The sequence below is a fragment of the Rhinichthys klamathensis genome, unplaced genomic scaffold (assembly GCF_029890125.1).
Source record: "Rhinichthys klamathensis goyatoka isolate OS25496 unplaced genomic scaffold, OSU_Roscu_1.1 h1tg000029l_1, whole genome shotgun sequence".
Classification (NCBI taxonomy): Eukaryota; Metazoa; Chordata; class Actinopteri; order Cypriniformes; family Leuciscidae; genus Rhinichthys; species Rhinichthys klamathensis.
This window is the reverse complement of record NW_026606579.1, coordinates 2,144,607-2,171,613: the sequence shown is the minus strand read 5'-3', so window position 1 is coordinate 2,171,613 and position 27,007 is coordinate 2,144,607. Positions and strand designations below refer to the sequence as shown.

General features: G+C 38.9%; 1 protein-coding gene across 3 annotated transcripts in view; it reads left to right on the top strand.

Annotated features, from left to right (window-relative positions):
* foxp2 (forkhead box P2) overlaps positions 1-27,007 on the top strand; it is a 104,617-nt gene that overhangs the window by 1,763 nt on the left and 75,847 nt on the right. For all 3 annotated transcript variants that reach the window (XM_056245253.1, XM_056245257.1, XM_056245258.1), the window contains exons 2-3: positions 6,651-6,717; positions 7,135-7,200. The gene's annotated coding sequence lies outside the window, so the exon portion shown is untranslated. The remainder of the gene's footprint in view (positions 1-6,650; positions 6,718-7,134; positions 7,201-27,007) is intronic.

Here is a 27,007-nt window from a genome sequence, read left to right as displayed (position 1 = left end):
TACTGCAATGTGGGTGGAACCATTTAGTTGTTTGAAATCACTAGTTATTTCATATTGCATCCTGCAGTCACCACTGACAGAAAATGCCCATCTAAACCCCCTCTTTCTACTGATTTTTAAGGGGGGTTTAAATAAAACAACCATAGAAAGTCAAAGGCTAGTTTTCCTTTACGTTTCCGCGATAAGCGACGTATTACCCCACGTGTGTTTTAATATACATCCCTAAACAGGGTCATAAAACTCTAATGGCAATTAAGCCGGAAAGCCTTCTGTTTGTATCCATGTTAACTTCACAGAAATGTTTCCATGACAACCCCCATGCATGTTAAGGGAACCAGAGGTGATCAACTCTTTTTTTCTTCCTCCCTTTCCCTCCCTTTCCTTTCCCTCGCAAGAGTGGAATTTGTGTTGACAGTTCTGGCCTTTAATGGCACTTTGGTGCCGCGTGAAAGTATTTGTTTACCGTGATCATATGCTTCTAGCTGTCAGCCTCGCAGAGATTGACTTCTCCAGATAAAAGACTGTATTACATGCTTAAGAGGTCTTATGCGCCATAATTATCCACATCATCCTAATGACGGTTGGTGTGATTCGGTAACTAAGACGCTGAGAGCACGGGCTTCCTCTGAGGTCACGAGAAATGCTTTTTTTTTTGTATGATGATTGATTTTTTGATGCTTATTTTATGGATTAAAATGTTTAATGTATTGACTAAAGGGAACCGTTTCATCTGTATCTGAGGTTGCGACGCTCTAGACCTTTCCAACTGCATTTTTTCTTTCCCTTAAACATGTCGTATAATCCCTAACTCTAGTCTTTTGACTGTGACGGCGCTCTTTCACACCAACGATATCACATGACCTTTATGGAGAGGTATTAAAATCACCCATAAGCATCTTATCGTAGAGTACAAATGCCCTTGAAATTATTAATTGTACGCAAAGCTGATAATATCAGTGCTGATATGTTTTGTCATCTCTTTTTTGTGCAATTTGAAGGCATGACAGGGTCTTGTTGGCTAAAGGCAATGATTTACTGAGCGCTTTAGTCTCTGGTTGACTTAAAACCCCAGTCGTTGTAGATGCAAGAGGGCTTCATTTGTAGTAAACGGCAAGGTCGGCCCCGCTCGGACCAAAGTTGCCTGTGGCCTGTGACAAGAGGAAGTGTGGAAGTAGACTTAATGCTAGTCTATGTGATACTATTTATGCCAGGCTTAGTTTCAGCATCATTGTTGAAATGCAGCATACTTTTATTTATTAAACAAGTGCTTTTCCACAAATTATTTGGTCACTTAAAAAAAAAAAAAAAAGGTTTGTTTGTATATAACCCATACATGGGTTGAAACAACCCAGAGTGTAGATGCTGTCTTTACAGTAGAATTAAACTCTGACCTTCTAACTGTAATCTCTGAGGACAATTCTGTTAGTAAGAGGAAAAAAAATCTGTTTATTTGAAACACGTTATGGAAAAACAGAGGATTTGTGACAGTAACATCTCCTGACAGGCGTATTAGGCTGCAGAAAGAGCATCGGGCCCGAGGCTGTGGGCATATGGTACTGCCTTCTGCTGGCATCGCTCTAGAACAAGTTGCAACACTGTGGCAGGGTCACGACGGGCTCAGGTTTGTTCCTCCTGCCCTCTCTAAATAATAACAGGGCAAATTAATGCTCCCTTTGTCTTTGACAAGGGCAGAGCGAATATTTTTAGATTGACTCTTTGGCCCGAATTGTTGTTTTCTATGTTTTTCTTCATGTTGTTGTTGAGTTACTGAGCTGTCGTGTTTGAGTTTGACCTTCATGTTTCTCTATTGTTTTAAAGGAATGCCTGATTGCTGTGTTTTAATTTGTAAACTTTTGGACATTAATTATGCTTTTTTTGGACATGGTACCATGGTAAACAATGTTTTTGGACCCGTAATATTGGCTTGTGGACATATACCATATTCTTCAAGGTAACTTTGAGTGGCATGTAAACCCAGTAGTGCAGAACATTAACATTTTATTAATATTGATGATATTTTATTATTGATCTTACAAATTTACACTATGTATGGAACATGATTACGGTAATCATTCAGTAAAATCGTATACATCTTATACCACCACTTTACCACATTTATTGTAAGGGTTATTGCAGAATATTCACATTTTATTATTAATATTGATGTTATTTTATTTTTAATCTTAGTTTTTAAGCCTATATGCATCATATACCTGGTAATCATGCAGTGCCATAGTACATATAAATGTATGATACATCATTGCTCAATGCTTTTTTTTTATTAGGGTTAGTGCAGATGGAATAGATTTTATTATTAATATTGATATTATTTTCTCATTTATTTGACATTTATCGCCTGTTTGTGAATTACAAATATATTATTTATTTAGTACCATGGTATACATCAAAATACCATGATATTTCCTTCTGGTCCCATCACTATGCCATGGTACTGTCGCAGTAGTTTTTGTGAGGTTTGTGAATAATCCGATTTTATAATTATACTCTAGACTAATTGTATCTAACAATCATATGTAGCCCAATTTAATATAATTCACCAATAGCACTTTGAATATTGAAACACAAGCATCCTTTGTGAAGTGTAAATATGACTATTATTAGTATGTGTTTCGGGATGGCAAGCAAGCCATTGTTGTGTTTGGTGCTCAGGAATGTCTTTTAGACTGCAGAGGGTTAATTAATATACACCGTGTGATTCCCTTTTTGTCTTTCATAGGGCCACTTACAGCATATGGCCACAGCAATACAATAGTTTATTTTTATGATTTTTGATGAGTGGTTTTTAATTTAGATTGTCACTTCTGGCAACCAGCAGGGCAGATGGTGTAGATTTGAATGCCCATCAGAGCCTAAACACCCTCCAGGCAGCTGTTGCTAATAAACTTTCCCCTCCCTGTTTTTTCCCCCCGTTTTCCCCCACGCAACACGTTTTAGGTCAAGAGGAGTCAAACCTGTTACAACACCTGTTTCTGCATATGTAAATCTGTTGTTTTGTCATTTCATTAAACAAGAAAAAAAAGGCAACGGTCCCTCGTGGTTGCAAATGCGACTGGCACCGAGCCCACTTGGCAGGGTGAAGACAGCGAGGGGAGGAGGGAAAGATGAGCAAGAGACAACCGCGGCCGTTGGATGCCTCTTCCGTGCGAGGATGTTTTCCGAAAGGACCTCTGTGGAGAATGCAGTGCTAAACCCCCCACCCGCCCTGCTCTTTTTTTTTTTTCTTCCTCCTTGGTGTGAAGCGGAAGTTGGAACCTGGCACACGCGTGGCTGGCACACGCTCTCGTTCAACCCCCACCACCGTATTCCCATTGCCCTCTCATCATGCCGTGATGTCAGAGCTCTACTCCGAGCCACATGTGCCGGTCTCGTGTGTGCACTGCCTCTGGGGCTAATTGCTCCAGCCCCCCTCCATAAACCACTGGTGCATGACGATTTGAACCTGAAATGTCTCTTTGCACCCATATATATGTTCCCTCTCTCTTGCCCACCGTGCTTTTTGTGAGTAAGTTGTGGGATTTGAGTTGTAATCCCATCTGTGTACGCAGGATGCAACAAATATGGCGTGAAATTAGAGGTTATTCCTCGGCTTTGAAGATTACTGTCATCGTTGTGGTGAACGCCGCCTTGTATGCTTCACCGTTTGTTGTATTAGTTACAAACGTCCATCTTACCTTGAAGTGCACGCTGTTTTTCCCCTACCTGGGTGTTTTAATTTGGCCGCTAATCTGCCGTTGAACCGCAAGCTACCTTGGCTTTGGCTCGGACGGCCTCCTGTTTGAGGGTCCCCGTCGTGTGTTAATCTCCACGGGCCGCTGAGGTATCCTTCCTGTGATTTAGCGCCTCTCCACGAGCCTCTCCGGAGAGCCGCGCCATCCCTCTGTGATAGGGAAGTTCATTAGGGATGTGCCTTTGATGGGCCAGCTTTTCATGTGACGGCGCTCTCAAATACCTTGATGTAGAAGCTTAAGAAGCCATTGTGCCGCGAGCGCGTCTTATTTAGATCTGCATAGTAAATCGACCCGAGTAAATACGGGAAGAAGCAGATGGAAGCAAGGAGATAAGGCCTAGGCGAACAATCGCATTTGTATTTTGTTATGATGTTGACAGCAGCTAAAATTCACTAATCTAGCGCCACTGATCTGCATTTCAAAGAAATCTCATTTAGCAGCAGGGAGGATAAAGTTCTTTTCATTGTGGCCGCGCTTCTTTTTTTTCAACTTGCATTCTTTGCTAATTTATCTGCCGCAGATTTAACGTTGGGCCGGGTGCAAGCATCCTGCATGTTGCAAAGGGGATCTTAAATACCCTGAAAGCAGTAACGTCTAGACTGTGAACCGGGGGTAATTACACGTCCACTGATGAATGGAGGGAGTTTGAAGACTCATCTTTGTTCGGGGGGCCTGAATTGCTTGACTAGAGCTGATAAGGGCCGTTCGGCCCTCAGTCAAAATGTATTGCGTTGGCTTCCACCTCCTAACACGGGAATGGTATTTACATGAAAAGGTAAAAATTTATTGTGTACTGTAATCTGACTTGTTTGCATAATGTCTTCTTTCATCCGCACACCCAGCAGAGGGGCCGGAGAGGTATTCTTGGCCTTGATTTGAAATAGTTTATCTCGACTCGAACGCCAGGCTTCATGTAAATATCAGACAGTGACATTAGGACGACCTGCGCTAATGCAGTGTGTGTGTGTGTATAAGTATTTAGAGATCTCGAATTGAAACGGGTCCGGTATTGTGGAAACTTGTCACAATGAGGTCATGCAAACTAATAACATCGGTAAGTCGATGGTTAAAGGTGACTTTTATCAGTCCAAAGTAGGGCTGCACAATATATTGGGAAAAACTGGCATTGCGATATTTTGTTTTGCCGCAATATATATATATATATATATTGCGATATGAAAACAATTTCACCAGATGACTTGAATAGCTCTATTTGGAAACAATAAATCGTTCTAGAATGATCGGATGATTTTATAGGGAAGTGAATCTGCATGGAAAATAAGAAACAAATTGCAAATACAATACAACAAAGATAAATGAAATAAAGTCTAACAGTATTTTATAGAAATGAAATAATCAAATGTAAAATAACACTGCATAGTCTTCACTTTATAAGTTAAATCTAATTAATCATTGATAAAGCTACAAAAGGGATTTTCTCTGTGTATTTTGTTGTTTGATTAACATTAATGAGAGCAGCAGGAATATTAGGCTGCTGTCACTTTAAGACCGAATGCAAAGATCCAATATAGTGATATGCATCTGTTTTCTTTACGTTCACGTAAGCCATAAGCGTTTTTGAGGATACTCACCAAGACAGGCATACGTGTATGTGTCATTCAAGCACAAATAGATGCGGAAGAGAATGTAATTCGGTGTCCGAACTGAGTTCTCTTTTGTGCGTCCTCTTGTGCTCTAATGTTTAAAATCACTTGAATGTTTAGACTGACAGTAGCTAAAACATGTGCAAGCGATAAGCTTTCGCTCTATGATGGTTATGATGGTTAAACTTTGCAATTAATCTGAGAATCACATGCATTTCGAAATGTGGTGCCTGGTCCATACGGATCAACTACGATCCCTATACTTGACATCGTACATCCTGCGATGCGACTGATGCGCATATCATGATATTATCGATACTAACGCGTTATATCTTGCAGCCCTAGTCCAAAGACATTGTGTTATTAACACAAAGTTTGAAATATACGGGACATTAACGCTTTTTCAGGATGATTATTCTGAGCTTTTTATATGGCTTTTCATTTCTAGTCTAGAGTTTGTGTACATTTACACGTATGCGAAAAGCACTGACAGAACAGTCTTAAATCTAATTTTGATAATAAATCTCTAATTCAAATGTTGACTGAGCCTAGTGAGCTTAAATATACACTACTTGTGCTCGTAAACCAAGCGTACTTCTAGGATTACGAACACCATATACGTGCACATGTAATTGAGTGCAGAAGATGTGTATCTTAATACTCGGGCTAATAGACATTTTGTGCTATTTCCTCCAAACACTCCATCTCAGTTGGTAACACCTCCTCAAACACAAGCGGTTAAAGCAGCGGCGGGTTTGTGTTTGCAGAAATGCTCTCCTAAGCAAACCCCCTCCTCTTTTCATACAGTTCAGGGAGCACATTCCACGGGATCCTGAAGTTGTTAGTTGCCTACAGGGGTCTTTGGAATTTTGGGACAGAGCGAATCTGAAGCCATTCGGCTGATTTGAATGGGTGTGTGTATCATACTGTAGCTTCACAAGTGAACTGTACTCTTCAAAAAAAGAGAAATATGTTACAACTTGCAGTTTTTTTGTTTTTGTTTTAAATGAGGTGAACTGAGCTGCACACGCTCATTTAGTCGAACATATCTGTGAGTGTCAGCAAAAAAAGCGGCAGAAGCCTCGATGGAAAGTTTGATTTATGCTCGGTTAGTTTTAACCTGCCAGGCATGGCAAGCTGTTTCGAGGGCAAAACATTTCCCCTCATTTCTGATATTATTATTCTGAGTGTGATACGCGTCAGTCTGAAATGCAGATGAAGGTATCGAAGTGCTCTCGAAAATTTACAATTGAAAAATGTACCTAGTAATACCTTTTCTTTTGTTGTTTTTTGACAGATTCTCTCATACTTGGACTCTCCTCTTCCAAACAAACACGGACATCAACTGAAAGTTTCCCCTCAGGGTAAGATCGAAAAACACAGCTTCTCTTGTACTTCTGTCAACACGTTCATCTTTTGGCAGATGCACTCTTTGAAATCGAGATAAAAACGAGTGCATGTTCGTACGCAACTGCGGCACGTTGACGTGAAACGAGCCCACATCCAGTTATTTGATTGACCTGTCGTATTGATGGACTGTGACAGACTTTGTTGTAATTATTTTGCTGTGGAGATGAAAAACTCTCGCATGACACAAACAGTACAAACTGTCCAAACTGTCATTGCAATTATCCTAAATATCACTGACAACATGCTTACACTGTCATTTGTTGTGGTTTTGCCACCTTTTATAGCATTCAAAAAAGGTAATATTTAAAAAAATACACGCTTCTAGGAAAAATATATGTATGTTTACATGTTTCCTATTCTGTGTCGGTCAGGATGAGACTTGGTATGGCCGTTGCTCATAGCGCAGCCGGAGTACTCTGAAAACCAAGGCGAAAGTGGTGAGTAAAAGCAATCTTTAAAAGGCTAATTTGCATGTTCGGTCTGTCTGTCTCAGCCATAATTGATATGTCCTCTCAAAAATCACTTCCATTATATATTCCATCAACCACATCCTGAGAGGAGCGTTAATAATGAGGAGTCCGGGGATCTCTTAAAGATTCTTGATGCATCATGATAGTTGAGAGAGTCCACTTAGTTTCTTGACGGTTGTGGGGTTTCATGTTAAAGGCAGTTGAAGTCAAGATAAATCAATTGTGGTGTATAAACAGCAGGTAAAGGTTTGAAGCATGTTGTCCGGCTCCCTCCGGCCCTCCCTTGAAGCTCTGATGATGGTTTTGTCACCAAGTAAGTGAAAAATACGCATAAAGAATCTCACCATCTGTGAGAATGTGAGTGCTGATTATGTGACGGAGGTTGTGGTCGTCGTCATTAGCGATGTAGACATTGCCAGACGAGCGGCTACAGTTGCGAAGGGTAAATTAGAAAAACTTGCACCTATTCAAGTTCATGCAGAGTTTAGTTCATCATGTTTGATGATTTGAGCAAGAGATTTGGGTAACATTTTATTTTACAGAGTCCTTGTTAAACGTTACATGTAATTACTGTAGAAGTAACTATAAATTAGGCATAATTACATGCAACTAACCTTAAACCAAAACCTAATCCTAACCCTATAGTAAGTACACGTAGTTCATTATTCTTACTCAGTCATTAAATGTATAATGTCACTGTGACACGGACACCTTAAAATAAAGTGTAACCGAGATTTGTTGATATTTTTTAGGGACCTGATATTAGCAGTTGTACTTATAATTTTTGCTCTAATGGGATGGTTTACAAAAAATATCAAGCTTGATTTTGTTTTATTTTAATTAATCATTTACTCAACCTCATGCAGTCCCAAACCCGTATGACTTTCTTTTTTCCATGTAACACAAAAAGATTGTACTTGCCACTCATGAAAGCTAATATATGGGCTGTTGAGGACCAAAAAGCACTAAAAGTATTATAAAAGTAGTCATATGTGCCATATTCCAAGAAGACTGAAATTCCGATAGCTTTCTGCAACAAAAAGGTCAACATTTTAGTCATTTCCTGTTTAAAATAGTGCCTTAAGATGCAACATGTAAGGTTTAATCAAAATAACTTTGTTTCAATATGTACTGTAGAAGTGGGAATGAGAGCCGAAGGAATAGAAGATGATTTTAAGCGAATAACAGTTAATTTTTTTTGACTGCTCCCATGAAAATTTAATGATGTATCCCCATTCACTTTTATTATATAGAAAAGTTTGGAACGACTTGAGGGTGAGTAAATGATGACAATTTTATTTTTTAATAATAATTAGTCTACAGATCATGATTGAGAAAAAAATATATATATTATGCTTTAATATGAAGAAACATTTTTGGGTAAGCATCTTATGTATGGTTGATGTGGGATTCTGTCAATACTCTTGCATTAATATATCAAGTTAAGAAAGTATCACACTGAGCAAGCAATAACAGCCCACACTTTGCTGCTGAATTGCTAAACTCAGCAGAGTCCAGCATTCAAACTCAACTCTGTAGAGAAGCATCCATCAGTGAGGCTATGCCAAGCCATTACTCTGCCTTTGAGGTGCGGGACTGATTAAAGTTTGCATATGCTGAAGAGGTTGGGAGCAGCTTGGCTTAAGGCAGGGGCTGAAATCCCCAGAAGTCACTGCATCACAAGGCTAAGCAAAACCCAGCTCCTCTCTCCCCACCTTAAAGAGATTTGAATGTTAGTTTTTAATTTGACGAGTATCCACTTAAATCTTCAAAGATGAACTCTTAAAGCATATCTGTTCTGGAACAGAAGTCCTCTGATCAGTGCGTAAAAAAAGAGAAAGTATAATTGCCGCCCAACTTCACACCGCCAATGCACACATTATAAAATCTACAGCAATTAAGCATATCTCACCCGAGTTTAAAGACGAGGGATGGCGTTGCTCACTCTTCGGATGGACGACCTAGTGCGTTCTTCGCTTTGAAAATTGATTTCTTGTTCTAGTAGAGTGCCTGTCATTTCCATCTAAAATGGCTCAGAGAGAGCTCTTCCACTCCCCGGAGTTGAGAGCAACCTCCATGGAGCTTTTCTCTGGACACTCAGAGCCGAAAGCTCGGAAGGATATCAAAGGAAACTGAGCTCTGTCTCCATTGGCAGGTCTCATTGTGTGGCTGATTTGGGATTGGAAAGGGAAGGTGGTTGGGGACGGAGATGAAGCGAAGCCCAGTTCCTCCTTAATCTTTATCCCCCATTAACCCCCAGAACCGCTCCTGGGATCAGGTCACTGGTCAATCCCCCCATTTTGATCGAATATTTTAACTTAAGTCTTTTTATGATGAATGGGGAAAAAAAGTTCAGGCCATCAGTGGTTCACTTCATATTTCTGGTCTTCTTAAACTCTCTTCGCTTCATTGTTTTGTCTCCAAATTAGAAAGAAGGATTTAAAAAAAAAAATTTTTTTTTGGTGGTGGTGGTCCAACTTTCCATATTCCTGTTAAGTTTGGGAAAGGGCTTGCTGTGAGCAAATTGGAGCTTGAGTACCTCCTTTTCTTGGACATATTTTTCTTGAAGTGATAAGACGTTTGCAAAGTAAACTCTGGCAATGATGGTGGCACCTTTGTTCTCTCTTTTCCAGGCATTCAGAACCAGATAAAGCGAAAAGCTACATGCTAATCTTTCTCAGTGGCATCTAGACAGCTTTATTTACTCACATTCTCAAAGACAGCGAGACAGAAGGAAACAAATCGAGGCCCGTTTGAAAAATAGAGCAAGAGTTCATGGAGAATGGACAGTTGCCCCGAGAATAGAGTTACAAAAGAGAGTCTACCATCATTCCTGATAGAGGAGACAGACAGAGTCAATGAGGTTATTGATCCGGCAGGAGTGCTATGCTAATCAGCCGTCTGAATGGGCCGAGAGTCAGTGTGTCCTTCACTGAGACTTATCCTTTGGCTGCTAATCTTTTTTGTCTTTCAATACGTAAACAGCAAGTTTGATGAGCAAAAATCTACATGGTTTATTGTGGAGAAGTCACAAGCGCTGGAATGTTTCCAAGTGGCGGGACAATTGAAACGAGAACCTCTTTTTGACATCAGGGCGGTCTGACATAGGTCTGACCCCGCCGGTCCAGATGGTGGGAATTAGGCAGACACTTTGCTTGCAGGTGATTATGTCCGATGCATTGGTCTCACGCCGTCTTCTCCCTCTGCGTGTCGTCCCATTCCCCCCCCCCCAACCCCCCCGTCCAGTCATGAAATGGATCGCGGTGTTGAATAGACATGGGTGGATTAGGAATGAATGGGTGCAGATTGAATGTATGAGAGAGTGAGTCCAATGACCAATTTCTGCCAATTTCATCATTAAGAATATGTATTAAACACACCAGATTTAAATTAGAAACATATGTTCGGACAATTGTCACATCAACTCCAATTGAGTTGACTAAACTAGGATTACAACACAGAACATGCGATGGAAGCGGCTATTGGTTTCTTGCAGCCAATTTATTTAGAGGCTTTGAACCAACTGAGTATGAAGCATTTCGGCCTCCTGTGGAGTTGTAAGACTCCTAGATTATGTGAATAATTGGCCACAAAAAGGATTCATTTAAATGTAAATTAGATTAAATTAGCTTAGTCTTATTTTGTGTGTGTTAGTGCGTTTCATAAAATATGATTCTTCTCACAAGAATTCCAGGATTTCAATGAGTTTCTCACATTTGATATTTTATATAAACAGCTAATGTTATTTTCGTCGGAAGAAAGAAATCTTATACGTTAACAGAGTTCTCCCCCGCAACGCTGTTTTGAAATGCTTTCTCCATTCGAACGCTTTGTCTGGCCTCATTCACAGGAAAAGCTTTACTACAAAAGATACAAGCCCACCGCTTTGTTCTTCACAATAATTTGATCATGGTTTGAAAAGTGATCTTGCGGAGGGAGAGGTACTAGAGCCTGGAATTTGGCTTCCCCACCGCAAACCGCAAGCCTGTACAATCAAACTGCGTCACGGTTACCTGCCTTGATAGATGGTGAAACTGTTTGTTGTTGGGACGAGAGCAACCCGATTCGGGTCACATGTCCGTCTCAGACTGGAATGTGTTTGTCGGAGCGACCTTGATGCCAAATCCAAGAGTCTCTGATTTCTCTCCATGGCGTGCGCTTCACTTTTGTAACCCTCTCTCATGAAAGCTGTGCCTCTGGGCCAATTCTGTGGTCACACTACCTGATTCTGAGGCATGTGGAGTGATGTTGAGTGCTGAAGCCAGAGGGAGTCATGTGAGAGAGATTCCGTCTGCATAAACATGCCCTTCTTCTTCTACGAGAGACCAAACAGACAGGGTGTCCCTCAGCCCACCTCACCTGTGAAGCCTTTTCAAATCCTTTCCTGCCTGTCTCCCCTTTCCTTTTCTCTCGTACTTCTCCAGCTGTTTCCTTCAAGTCCTGTTAAATGAAACTCTCGGAGAGCAGATACTTTTTGCATCATTCTAAAAACAATTTTGACTTCTGCCTCTTTTTTTCGAACGTGGTGCAAAGCAGTATAAGGCTAAACATTTAAAAATAATTAAGAGAACAGATCCAGTCTGGACTTGATGCAATAAATTAAAATTTTCATTGAGGTAGCAAACAAGATCCATAATAGCAATTTGAATTATTTTTTTGACTGAAAAAACAAAACAAATTCACATAACTGATTTTTTTACTTGAAAAGCCAAGACGAAACTTGGAATTTTGGTTTGATAGCCTTGGCTTGTTTGAAAGTTTTGTGGATGGATGGATGGATGGATGGATGGATGGATGGATGGATGGATGGATGGATGGATGGATGGATAGATAGATAGATAGATAGATAGATAGATAGATAGATAGATAGATAGATAGATAGATAGATAGATAGATAGATAGATAGATAGATAGATAGATAGATAGATAGATAGATAGATAGATAGATAGATAGAGCAAGCTTTACTGTAATTGTGATTTTGTTTTTATGAACTGGGGACAATTTGAGTTGAGTGTAATTAACATTTGTACCACAGACATTAGCCCCATTCTCAGAGAAATTCTGGTAAATTACTGTAAAATTACCAGAACATTTTTTCCGGTAAATACACAAATGTGATGTTCACACAAGCGATGGCGTTCCATCTTTTTACCGGTAAGATACCATTCACACATCATTACCAAAATAACGGAAAACTCTGTGATCTGTCACTCATCACAAATGACCTTTAAATGCTGAGCCGCTTGCTTCATCCACCTGGATGAGGAGAGGTGCTTTAGTTTCATTTTAGTTATTTATTTATTTATTTTTTACTTCTGAGTGACAGGTGTAAGGGGATGATCACACAGAACGTGGTTTTGCTCTTAAAATCATGAGACGCATATAGTACTGCAGTTACAATCGAAACTGCAGAGGCGCATCGATCAGATGTTTGTCTAGCGCATGTTTACATAGAAAAACAGTTAAAAGCAGTGGAACTTACTGTAAACAGCTCCGACAGAGCTTTATGATTGGCCCAAAGCAAACTTTTTATGTCAGCGCATTCTGAACTCGTACGTGTTCGTACTGGTAATTTTCATTCTTTGTGCATCATACTGGTAACATACTGTTAATGTTACAACTTCTCTTACTTGGAAATTTATTTATGAAAAGGCCCTCTTCACACATGATCTTATAACGGTAATTAAGCAGTAAAGACTGTATGTGTGAAAGGGGATGTTGTTGATAAAGCTTTTAAGTTTAATATAAGTGAAATTAGTTTTGTTTAGACTTTATCTTCACTTTTTTTTCGTCCCATTCCACTGCTTTTCCATTTGTTTTATCCGAAATATTTCTCTCTCCTGCTCTCTCCAGACCTATTTTCATCACTTAATTCCCTCTTTCTTTCATTCATAGCTTCACTCTCTCTGTTATTAGACTACTTTCTCCTGCTGTCTCGCCTGTCTGCAGCATGTTGCAACACACACACACACACACACAGATCTGGATGCAGACTGACAGTGCTGGCACAGCACTGATTGAAACTCATGTCTCAAAGTTGCTAATGCTCACTGAACCATTTTATTGAAGATAAAGTAAATAAAATAGGTTTCTTTATGAGAATTCACTGAAATAGACCAGAATGATCTAGAAAACACACTTGCACACACACTTCTCTGATTGGTTCATAGATTCCTGGCGAATGGCTGTGATGAGCTGTTTTCTAGAGGTATGGGAGAGCTAGGAATTTCACAAGTTTAATGTTTTTTGAGAGGGCTGAGAGAAAGCAAACGGCTCAATTTAAATCCGTTTTTAAGGAATGACTTTCATAAGTTCTTGAAGTATAGCACAGAGCTCAGTCATTGCAGTCAGGTGATGCAATCTAGTTTTTTCTGTTTACTTAGTTTTAAGTTGTTTTAGTGCTACACAAGTCATTGCATGAAAGGCATAGAGACGTATTTGATATTTTTGGATGTCCACAGAAGGATCTTCACCACAAACTGCTGTTTTATACTGTACTATAGCGTATAAAAATGATCCTGTTTACCTTTTTAAGGTAAATTGAATTCGGTATGACACTTCCACTTTTCATAATCCAATCAATTGCCGATATACTGCATAACATAAAGTCAAGAAATACATCAAGTAAAATGTATTGCGAAAGCTGTTACATGTTGACTTCAAAGACATGACTTTAAAAATGTACTCTATTTACTTTAAAGGTACAATATGTAGGATTTTTGCAGTAAACTATCCAAAAACCACTAGGCCAATGTTGTATATTTTGTTTAGTTGATTACTTACAATATCCCCAATGTTTCCAACTATTTGTAAATCGTGAGAAAATTGCGATTTTAACCAAGGAAACGGGACGTGTGAGCAGGGGTGAGGAGTCGCCAGTCAAAGGCGTCATATCCGCGTTAACCTCGGTTTCCGCTCGTACTACTTTTTTATGTGCCCACCTACAATCGAAATAAAATATTGTGCTTTAGTAAAATAAAGAAAATAAACAGGGTGTGCGTTCTGCCTCTCCGTGTCCGTGAACCTTTTTTCTGGAGCACGTCTCTAAACTTAAACAAAACTCAGCGAATACTATTCACCTAGACATGAGCAATATATGTTTATGATCATTTAAGTTTGTACTTTTAAATTATCTAATTTAAAACTAAAATAAATATCCTCTGTTTATGTAATCTATATAAAAAGAGAGAGGTGTCAGCCGTTCTCATTATCGTTCTCGCATCTCATTATTCCGCTAATGTGACACGCCCACGGAGAGAGCGCGCTATTCAAACGCTAATGATCTGAAGCAACACATTGAGGCGTGTAAACGCCCACACAAACTCAGTAAACACACTATATTTAGTCAGATTAATGTACTGTCGTCTTGCGCGGCTGTGAGGAATAATCCTGGGACATTTACGTACCTCAGAACAAGTGCTGGTTTATTTTCACTTCGAGGAGCGAGTTGAACTGTAAGTGTTTTTTTATTCTTGTTCTTTGTTCTAATCTCGATATATAATAACGTTAGTGTCTGTAAACGCAAAAATAGCCTACTGTTTAAATTTGAATCATGTTTTGAATCATGACTAGTTTTGGATAGATTATAAAGTTTTAACTCTAAAATAGACATCAAATAAGCTTTTGTTAGCAGTTTCTGCTCATATGTTAAATATATAGTAAATGTTTTGTCAATAAACTAATCAACTAAGAATAGTGTTTGTTCCAATGCAAGCTATATCAAAATAATGAATCCTTAACTTTGAAATATGTATGATAAAATGTATTGGCCTACTAAGACATTTATGGAAAAAGACTATTTTCTTTTCAAGATGTTTCCAACTCTAACTTTGAACCAATTCTGTAGAATGGCCCATTTAACCTATTTGAACAGGATTTGTTTCCAGGTATGACTAAAACTGTGCTTTTGATTTTATATATATATATATGTATGTATGTGTGTGTGTGTGTGTGTGTGTGTGTGGGTGTATATTGTCCTTGCATTCTTTCTTGTGTGACACACCTGAATGAAAGGCTCATTAATATGCGGGTCTTTGTCTTCTCAACCACCTAATTATTCACAATGGGGTTGGGCCATTCGCATATTGCCTTGGCTAACAAAAAAATGTTTTTCACAATTTAAAAGAATCTATTGTGTTATGTGAATGATTAGAAAGAATGAATTTCAGATCATTTTGAAGCAAAAACTCTAGGCCACAGCTTCCATTAGTCAAAAGTCTTGTGGACACATATTTAGTATGTGTTTTGTGGCTTTATTTCAGAAACTTTAATTTTTAGTTTTTTCAATAACCATGCATAAACAATATTCTCTCAAAAATACAAACATGTACATACATGTTGCTCGCATATTATGGTAGCCCTGTTTGTGCTAAATAGAGTGTAATTTCACCTGTGCCATTAATATGTTTATAAGCAACTGAAAAAAGCACAAATGTCAGAGCATGCCAAAACACCTCAGACCCCAGAGGGTTAAAAAGAAAAATCTAATATCTAAGCCTACATTCTTTACAGTCCAATCAAATCCTGATGAGTTAAAAAAAAAAGTCCTGTTCAGAATTGTTACTCGACAATACATCACAATGCGTAAGACATGTCTGTTGCAAATGCCGTTTCGATTCTTTTAAATCTTTAACTGTACACAGTTTAATTCTGAATTGGATAAGAAAACGAGAAGACATACTAACAGCGGTTTGTATTTAACAGAAACCACAAGGTTTTGTCTTGGACCCAATCCGAAGAGGTTTGTCAGTCTATTGGCTGCATCTTGATCTGAATGAACAGCAGGTTTAAACACAGAAGCCGAACAAAACAGGTCACATTCAATAAGATCCTTGTTCCTATTGAGCCAAGTGAAGAATCATCTACGTTCTCTATACATTTACATTTGTCCAAATTTCTATAAAACCCCCTCTGAGCACCGCATTCTTTCTCAGAAGATAAAGCCAGCGTCAGATTGTGATTCCCTTTGGCTTAGAGGAGGTATAGGTGTCACCCTAATACATTAGCATTGTCCTCCGTTATAAATATTCTGCCAGGCCTTCCTCAGTCGGCTGCCTCTGAATGCTGCCACTCGCCGCATGCATTGTGGAGAGCGCCGGGCCGTTCTGAATCCACTCTGTCTGTCTTTTATCAAACATCCCAACGCTTTGATAGTTTCCTCATTTATTTAGTGAATAGTTGGAGAGGAAGAAAGAAGGAGAGAATGAAAGAAAAGAGTTTTTACATTATGTAAATGGTGGAGGGGGGAGTTCGTCTCTAATCTCTCGCACGCTCATCACGGCAGACGTTTGCATTTCGTGATACTGCCCTCCTGGAAACCATTGTTGGGATTTCTAGCCCCTTTCCTGCCCGGCTCAATGCCTTTTAGAGGATTTTAATACACACGCCTTTCCTCGCAACAGCGTTTACAAGCCACCATTCAATAAAACTTCAAGTACCTCAATGTTTCCTTTGACTGGTCTCAGGAAAAAGCATGAAGTATTATAAATGCTACAAGAACATGAGAGCGGTAATGAGTGTGTCTGTGTGTGCTTGCATTGTATAATGCACTAATGCACTCCAAAATTCACGTTTTACTGGGTAGTGGATGAATTCAGAAAGTTTACCACACGTTATCCACTGGCTGTGAAACTGTATTTTGCATTAATGTTTATATCAAATAAGAAACTTTCTTATTTTCTTTCATCATCATATGCTGGCTGTCAAATCATTTTTATCATGTCTTCATTTATGGTGGCTCAATGCGAGAAATATGTCACAATGTTGAGTATTGGAGAAACAAAAACCATCAGGCGTCTTAGATAAAACTAATTCGTGACAAGCACAGTTTTTGTTTTTAATGCATGCTTTTGTCTTTTATTCAATACAATCACATCACTGAATATACGTCCTCCGGGGAAGTTTGTATTTCTGAGTTGGGAAGTCGTAATCACGATTCTGGATAAATTAGGAATCACGTTTTTTTAGCTTCAAACTGAGATCACGATTCTCCCACGATTCAAAATAACATGTAATTTAATAGAGTTTCTAATAAAATGTTAATGGTTGCATTCTATTTAAAATGTTTAATAATCTGAATGAATTATTTAAAAAAAAAATCAGTTTAATGTTGAATGATTCATTGACTCACTCATAAATACTTTATTTGTTTTATGTATTTACATTTTTTTGAACAAATCAATTGAATGAATGATTCAATAACAAATACATGTTTTGACAGTCACTTTTCGCCACCTGGTGGCTTAATGATGTATTTGATACAATCGTAATTTGAAGCACCATGTTATTCTCAATAGGTGATTTACTCTATTTTGATCGCTTCGTGGACATCAGTGTTTATATCCAAACTATAAACTTTTATCCCAGGACAATATCTATTTTAATGTTCCTTGAGGTTAACTTATTATGTTAATAACTTTTTTTGCACAAAAAAACAAATATATATGCAGAATTTTTTTTATTTCCCACCCTCATTCTGACCCTCTGTCTAAAATGATCTGTTTTTAATAAGGGGTGTCTCTTTTAAGACGTGTAGGTAAACGGCAGGACTACTCAACGCTGAGCATGTGTGTATAAGTGTTTTGAAATTATTATTCATATGAAGTAGCCTGGAAAACCCAGACAACTTCCGGCAAATTTAGATTTGCTCTGAAAGTTAGTCTGGCAAAGAGGTCATTCAAGCCCATTTCCAATCCGTCGAAATCGAGGCACCAATCAGAAACGTTGGGGCGGGCTTTACACGATGACGACAGCGCTGGGATTTTGAAGCAGGTTTTGTAGCCTACATTACAAAGATGGATGCCGCCGTCGAACATCACTCGTTCGAATCAGCTATCGCGTCTGTTTTAAGCGATTTGAACGTTTCCTTTTTGTTAAAAACCGAGCAAAGAACAACACACGGACACTCATACGTCATCTCCTTCATCGCTCTGATTGGTTTTAGGTCTATCCGCGACGTCCGTTGGTGAAGCCCCTCTGGAAATGATTTGTCTATGACGCTTTTCCAGACCATAACTCAGTTACCGTCGTTTCCGCACTATAAAACGCACCAGATTATAAGGCGCACCTTCAATGAATGACCTATTTCAGAACATTGCTCATATATAGGGCGCACCGGATTATAAGGCGCATAAGATACTGCAGTCAAACGTTTGACTGGGTTTGCGTTATGCATCCACTAGATGTGCTAAAGGGAATGTCAACAAAACAGTCAGATAAAGTCAAACTTTATTAAGCGTTCTGACAACTCCGTTCACTCCCATGGTAACGTTGTTCAAACGTTAAAGGAAGTAAAAACAGGAAGTAAATACGGGTATGTGAGCCGGCTGAATAAAGAGATTATTCCTGCCTTCCTGCCTTCGTGAAAGCTCGGATCACAGTTATATCAGCCCAGGCATCCACGATCCATTGGCAGATAGTGGCGTAAGTCGCCCGGCGCTGTCTCCCCGTCTTGGTGAACGTGTGTTCACCATCCATATATAAGGCGCTCCAGATTATAAGGCGCACTGTCGTTTTTTGAGAAAATTAAAGGCTTTTAAGTGCGCCTTATATTGCGGAAAATACGGTACAACTGAGAATGTTCTGGTTTTAACCAGGCTACATGTGAAGCCTTCTTTTAAAGACAAAGCATAATGAAATTTTTGACTTACGGTTTGCGATACAGCTGCTGCCAGATCCAATACAGTTGGCCTCTTCAACTTTCAACACAAGTTTCTTTGCAAACTCTCATTTACAAAACAATCTGCAGTCAAATGCTCTGAACAAACATATAATCTCCCAAGCGATCTGGGACACCATTAAAAATAATGGACACAATACGACACTCGCATCCATTGTAGGCAAGTGTCAGCCGTTAAGCGACTTTGAAAATGTAATTATTTTGATGAGTTAATGCAAAAAAAGGTTAAATGTTCTGAAAAAATAACAGTGAACAATCTTTCTGACATTGAACACATCATTAAATCAATGAGTTTCGTTCTTACAGTTTGATTAAACCATATAATGTTGCTTTTTTTTTTTTTTTTTTTTTGAAGTTGTCGGCCAAATGGCATGCAAATCCAACCTTAGTTGTGTTTGGCACTTGGGAAGTGTTAATTTTGGACCCTGCATGTACAAACACACTGTATGTTCACAGGACCGCCCATCATGCTCGACAACAAACTGACAGCTCTAATGCAGGGTAATTATTACCTTTAAGTAGGGATAAGAAAGGATTTGTTGACAGCAAATTGGCTTTTAGCATGCGTCTTGCGCACCTGCGTGTTGATCAGAGACCGTGATACACAGAGGTCTTTGTGCCAAGAACACTCTCTCACAACATATACACACACTTACGAGTTTTTGCATATATTTGCTGTTTCTCTCTCTTTATGAAACCACGCATGTCAACTAATGAGCTTCCAAAATATATAATTTACCCACTTCACCATGAGAACGAGGTGTTTGTGTGGCTTTTTTCCCTCCTCAAATTGTTTCCTTTCATTGCCTTGACAGCATAGAGGATTAGCAGCATAACTGCTAACAACCATCAACGTGTTTTCAGCGTTGTGTCACATAGCATGTTTTTTTCCCCTTTCCTTTCCCTCCCTTGATCCACACTGCAACTAAAAACGAAAAAAAAAACTATCGATTCAACCTCCGGTGGCCCTTCCCAACGTACAGTGAGTTAAATGGTTTGTAAGACGTTTAATTACCGAATGGTATAATCATTATTCATCTCATGATTAGTTGTATAATATTAAGTGAATCTCCTGCCTTGAGTTCTGTGTTTCATAGATCAATAGATTTAGAGCTGGAATAAGGGGGTGGATTGAACAAAATATCCCTCTGATGTTTTTTTAGCAGACCAATCTCTCATTTATTTCTATAATTAGCTTTCATATATGCTTAATTAAATGCACATTTAATCGTACAGCATACTGGCGACTACGCTATACTCTTTATATTGCATGCAATATTTAATATAGTGTTTAAGGACAGAGTATGCAATAAATAAATATTTAATAGAGCATTTCAAAGCAAAGTTTTCAATGTGAACCACACAGTCAACTATTTAATGCTGTTAAATCTGAAAAACACAATTAAAAGTGTTCAAAGCTTATTCTACTTTGGTGATCTAGTGTATTTATGAGTGGAATGGGATAATACTTTTTAAAACAAAAAAAGGAATTGATTGGATTATGAATTGTTTTTATGTAGTTTAATTGAAGGGGAGGAACTGAAAAATAAGAGAGCTTCATGTCATCCACAAAGAAAAGTTGTTTCAGAGGTGGAGCAGGTTTTACATTTTGACCAAAGATTATACAAATCGAATATCTTCTTCATAAATAATAATAATAACAATTTATGCACAATAAGACCAAGAATGTCTATTAAGAAAGTAAAAAGGGTCAATTTTATTGCATACTCACCCTATCTTTGATAGTTTCGTCATGCTAGTTCACACACAGAAAGCAAGTCTGTAGTGTTTGATGATCACGTGATGTGAAGTGTTACAAGGTTTAAATGATGGCAAATCCCTGTTGTCTGCATTACATAACAGTAACAGTACAAAACAGTAGTGTTTTTTTCATACAATAAATGAAATCCACATGCTTTTCATTACAAATGAAGCAGATGTTTCCATGCTGTGCTTTTTGGAGATGATCAGTAGTAAACAGCAGCGGGGCATGCTTGTCAAACGTGTTCAAGACTAAAACTATCTGCTTATTTTCCACTCAGAGCCACAGATTAGGTTACGACAGGTGAGTTTTGTTCAGGTTTTTCTGATGTAACTCCTCACAGACTTGCTGAACCGCTGCTTGGAAGAAGACGTTTCTCTGTCTTTAGTCACCACAAAGAAGAAATGACAGATTACAGGCTTTTGCCAGAGTACATATCAGTCTGTGGGCTTCCTTGGGTCAGGATAGTGCAATCCCAGCACTTCAGGAATGCCCAGACACATCACTGGATGGCACTGTTTCCATTTTTTGCTCTCCTGAACCCCCTCGGCTGGATCAACAGGGTTTGTTTTAAGCAGGCTGAGAGCACTTGAAAAAGCAGGAGTTTTAAGAGAGCCGAGGGCTTCTCAAAACTCTGTCCCATCGCGGCAAGCATCCTAGGCAATAAGATCATACAGACCAGACTCCTCTGCCTGGAGTGGGTGGTAAAACCTGAGGCCCAAAGTGAGAGATAGAAAACTATGGTTCTGCTTCCCTCAAAGAATCCAGAGCATCTGCATTTTGTTTATTGAAACAGGATAATGCTGTCTAGTTGGTCTGATCTAGTTTTATTTGTATGTGCATATTTAAGAGGATATACATTTTTTAGCAGGATCATACCCTAGTGAAAAATAAATGTATTTGAAATGCATTTATTTTATGCTAAGTATACTACAAATGCATTTAGATATGTATGTACTTATTATAAATACCCTGCAATTGTACTGCTGGTATACTAAATTGATATACATTAAGTCTGCTAATTGGAACAACTAAGTTGTCCAGAAATAGTGCTGAGGTCCAACTAAAAATATACTTTAGTAAATTTGATTATGCTAAAGTGGAACTATTGCTAGTATACTTCAGGTACACTTTAAATATCTTGCATTTAAAGACTGATATTATACAGAGATCATACTATCCTTACTAATAGTGATATTTAAACACATTTTAGGGCTAATATTAAGAAAGTGCATTGTGCAATAAAGAAGTACTCCAAATAAAGTTTAATTATAATATTCATATCTGTAAGTCTTTGGCGATATGCCAGTAGATATGTTAATAGTTTTGTTTATAGTATGCTTAATATGAAATACATGTTTAAATAGATTTTGGTATACTTATTTAAGAAGTAGTTTGAGAAGAGAGGAAAAGTTGATATGTCCTGCGGTGTGACAGGCACAGGCATCTAAACTATTTTATACAGCATTTACTAATCATTTTTTATCATTATGCATGCATCTTTTATGAGCTCACATTAATTAAGAGACTGCTTTAAATATTTGTGCATTTAAAAATCATTTATCAATGAGCTAGTGGCTAGTTATGGTACACGTTCCCTTATATATTCATATGACTTTTAAAATGACTTAAAATAAAATTTAAATTTGGCTGGAAAAAAAAACATCTTATGCATCATCTATTTCCATAAAAAATATTTGTTTTTTTATTTTAAAGCAAGATTTGAATTATTTTTGTATTTCCAGCATTCATCCCTTCGCACATTTCTACAACAGGAATTCCGTGGTTATTCATCCGTTTAAATTAATTAAATTAGATTCCTCTGATGCTGCCAGGCGTTCAGATGATAATTGCATCAACACGCCGAAACATAATAGCACTCTGAGTGTTTCCAGTGCAGTTCATTTCAATCTAAATCCAGAGCTCCTCTGGCAAGACCGTCAGAAGACCCCCTCATCTTCATCTGGAACATCTCCTCCAACTTAACAATTTATCAGGGGCCAACTTGTAAAACTGCGGTCGGAGACGTTTTGTTAATGAACCGTTTACAGAATCCTCATAGCCAAATGGTAGGGCTGATATTTGACATGCTCCAGCTGTGAGTTCCCTCCGAGGAGGGCCGCTGCAGATCAGGCTCAGGATTTCTAGACAAAAGATCGCTCTGCGGAATGGACGCTTCGAGTCTGCCATGCAGTCGCACCTTCGTAAATAAAGGTGGGAGTGTAATTGAGTGATGTGCGCCGGGGGAACGGCGAGAGATTGAAGGCTGTGTACTGGTAAATAGATAATCACACAAAAGTAAATGGGGTTTTCAAACCTCAATCTACTCCGCCAGCGCGAGCTCGTTTGCATGTTAATCACCGCAGCGATTTCCCGCATCACGAGGAAGTCCGCGCTCTTTCATAACCAGCTTTTAATTGCATTTAAAATGTCACAGAGGTGAAACACATGTAATTTAGCCATAACTATGTCCAAATTAATGGCCTCTACTCAGGCGTTCCATTCAGTGGACTCAAATGAGTCTGTCACCTTTTGTATTTTGATCTCTTTTTTTCCCCATCACCCACTTAGATTTTTATTTATTTGAAATGCATTAGACAGCTTCTGAATATATCTCAGCGACGCTGCACGTGTTTCGGAGTGCGTGTTAATTTATGAATAGCACCATTATTTCCAGGTGATTTCTCCTGAATGCATTTGCGACCATCGCCTGGACGTCACCGGGAGAAGACGGATAAGATCAGACGAGGGTGAAAAAGTCAAAGGGCTAGATTTTAAAGAAGCCCAAAAAAGTTTATTTTCCTTCATCACCAGGTGTTCTAGCACATATAAATTACTGAGATGATGTTTCCATAACAGAGCGGAGGGCACTCCAGAGAGCCAAACCTGCAAAACAGACCTATTTAATTTTTCATTGAGGAGGACCATCAGGAGCAATAAGCCAATATTCTCCTTCCCTTTTCCAGATGCTTTCTCTAGCCTTGCATCTTTCCAAACCCTAGCCTTTACATTTTTTCCAGAAAAAAAGGCGGTTCTGCCGAGACCTACATGAAAGAAGAGAACTGTTGAAATGTTAATTTTACCATCTGCTGTCGAGGCCTGCTACCTTTGTGCTTGCTTGTGTGTGTGTGCGCTCTCTCTCTCTCCCCGTCTTATATTCCCAGTGGTTCTGTTCTGTTTTATGAATGTGCTGGTATTTTGGTTGTTTGAAGTTTTTGGGATCCGGGAGTTTGAAAGTCAAAACAGAATGCCACAAGACGCACCGAGTGGCAAACCGATTATCCTGCCCTCGTAGTCCTGATAGCGCTCGTCCCCTCTGCGGGTTTAAGCGGTTAGTGGCCCGCCCGCCCCGGTTTGGGTTAGCCTCAGCATCCCAAGCACTTCATGTACCAGTAGCATTTTTGTACAGAAAGCATTTTTGCTGTGCAGACATTGATTGAGGTGTGGTGTTTTTTTAAAGTCCCCTATGAAATGATCATATATTTATTATTTATTCATATTTGCTGTCTCTTCCAGGGAAATCGTGCAGCACTGCAGTTTCTTTTATCAAATCAAAAGCTCTCTAGAATGTATATATCAATACTTAAAACATATATATAGTATATGTATATGTGTATACATACATACATGAATGCATACATTTACTTTAGTAGATGTAAGTATTAGACAACTGTTTTATGATAGAAATGTTCAGTGACCGACAGTAATAGACTATTTAGTGATGCAAACTATTCAACAATTTCAAAAGTTTCATGGTTTTGAATTGAAAATATGCTATCATGATTCATGTAATTCATAAATGAATGTACGAGACAATAAACAATTTCGTTTTGACATATAAGACATACAAATAAAAGTGAATGTGTGCACTTTTTTAAATAAAATATTATTTTCAAATAGTTTAAATTGATTACTTCATAGGACAACTATGTCGGCTGGTTGGTGCTTTTCAAGGTGTCTATAACTCGCATTATGATTTTGCGAATGTAACCATGCAGAGTTGGTCCACCCCTTTTCGACCAAAAAAGAAAAGATCCAACCGAAACTCGAATCCCGTCAAAATGATTTTTTTTCTCATCACGGGACGAAGCTGACACTTTTTAAACAACATTTTATCAGGTCCGCCGCTGGGGTCCTTGCCAAATGGACAGATTCCATTGTGAGATTTGATAGTTAGCAATTAAGCTGAGACATCCTGAAATGCGACTGTGTGCAGAGTTGCAGAGCGTTTGCCTTGGCCGGGATGGGATTGTTTAGTCTGCTCTCATTGTGAAGCCGCGCTGTTTCTGAGCACCAGTTGACGGTTGTTTGCAAAGCGCGGGGGGAAAATGTGAGAGGCCACCGTTCCCTGCCATTTATTTATTTTTCCCTGTCCTTGGGACTGGAATCAGATTTTTTTTTTTTCATTCCTGTTACTCTATTCTTTGGGAATTATTCTTTTTTTTTTTTTTTCTGTATATGTGGCTGCTGAAACGTAGACTTTTCATGACCTCACTGTGCGGGCTGTGTTTCATTAATGACCAGCTCTGTGGTTTGGGTCGAGGAATAGTTTTCATATGACACCGTCTTGCATTAGTGCAGAGCAGCAGCTGCAGAGAGGCTGAACACAGCCAATTCTGTGGCTTTGAAAGGTGTGAAAAGTTCAAGTCCCCATTGCAAGAGCCTTGCATTTATAATTTGCATGTGTAAATTTCTCTTCATTCATGGATGTGTGTGTGTGTGCGTGTGTGTGTGATCGGAACTGCCGGAGACTTGTAAAAAAAGTTACCATGCTAATGAATCATTTTTCGGCGCAACTAGTCAGGTGACTTTGGACGTCAGCTCCTTCTGGTTTGCCAGCATAAAGCCTGATTTATACTTTTGCCTGGCTCTTCCGCTGGGTTAGGGTTAGGGTGACCCTAACCCTAGGACTAACCTAACCCTAACCCTAACGTTTATACTTGACGCGCTTATTGTTGTACCACTCTTTGAAACGACAGGGGGCGACTCGGGAGTAATTGTCCTCTAAACCAACAGGAATCAGACAATGTTTGTTTTAGTACACTTCACCAATACCACAAAAGAATCATGTAAAACCCAGTAAACCTTGAGATTATTACTTAAAATATATGGATACGAGAACATGTATACAACTAAATTAAACGACGATCTTCACTAAGGGAATTTCACTAAACATTTTCATGTAATTTTGTGAACATTTTTATTAAACATGGACCTTTATTTTCATTAAAAGGGCTTATTTCTGCCATTGTTGGCCCATTTTGTTAACGTAAGCAATTCATTTAGACGCGCAAACTGCGTGCCGGTACAGACGTACATGCATGCTCGACCAGATTCACTTCGAAGTCGTGCTGAAAAGCATGGAAAGTTACAAAAAATGCTGTGCACACCGCCACACGAAATGGGGTCGCATGCTCTTAATGCGCACTTCCGCCAACGGCGTGATGGCGTCATTTTTGTCATGCGAACCTGTGAAAGCGTTGAGTATAAATCAGCCTTAATGCATCGACGCTGCATTAAGTAATTCAAATACATTTGAGAGGTTCAGGTTCTCTCTGGCACGTACAACAGTGGCAACCGTCCACCCCAATACATTTATTTTTCTGGAGGAAATCATTCTTTAATTGACTGTGTGGCATCCAATACGAACCACTTCATAACACAAACCCGAACGTCTGTGTATGTCTGCACATTAGACTACTGGAGCCACCGTTCGCTACTTCTGCTCAGTATTAAGTGTCCTCTGGGGAAAATTTGCATCATGTATGTTTTTGTAGATATTTATTACTGTTGCAGTTTGCTCGAATGGAGGGATGGGTTTTTAGTTCAAGGGTGTAGTCTGAGCAGTAGGAGCCGAAACTTGTGAGCCTGAACAATGGTAGGATTAGCAAACAGTCCAGCTATGTGCAGTATTTGAAGTCGTGTCTGAGTTTGTTTGGGGAGGTGAATGTGCGTTTAGATGACCCGACGGCAGCTGTTGGGCACTTTTAAACTGTCAGAAAATCCTACCATTTATTTACTCCCTTTCTGCCTTCCATCCAGTTAAAGGTAGAGAGTCTTGTAAGTGTTAAACTCCTAATGAGGGAAAAAAATTGGAAGTATGCTGTAGGCTTTGGTTCGATGTGTGAATTCAAAATATTTCATGGTTGTAACGTGCACAAGATTATACAGATACAGCATGTTGTCAGAATGTGTTGACCGTGTGTGTTTGTGTCTGTAATGCGTGGCTGAAAACACTCATTATAAGAGTAGCACAGCAGTTAATCAATTAATTCATAAATGAATGTTCACTGTCTGCTGAGAAATGAATTAAAGCACAGCAGAATGACATCAA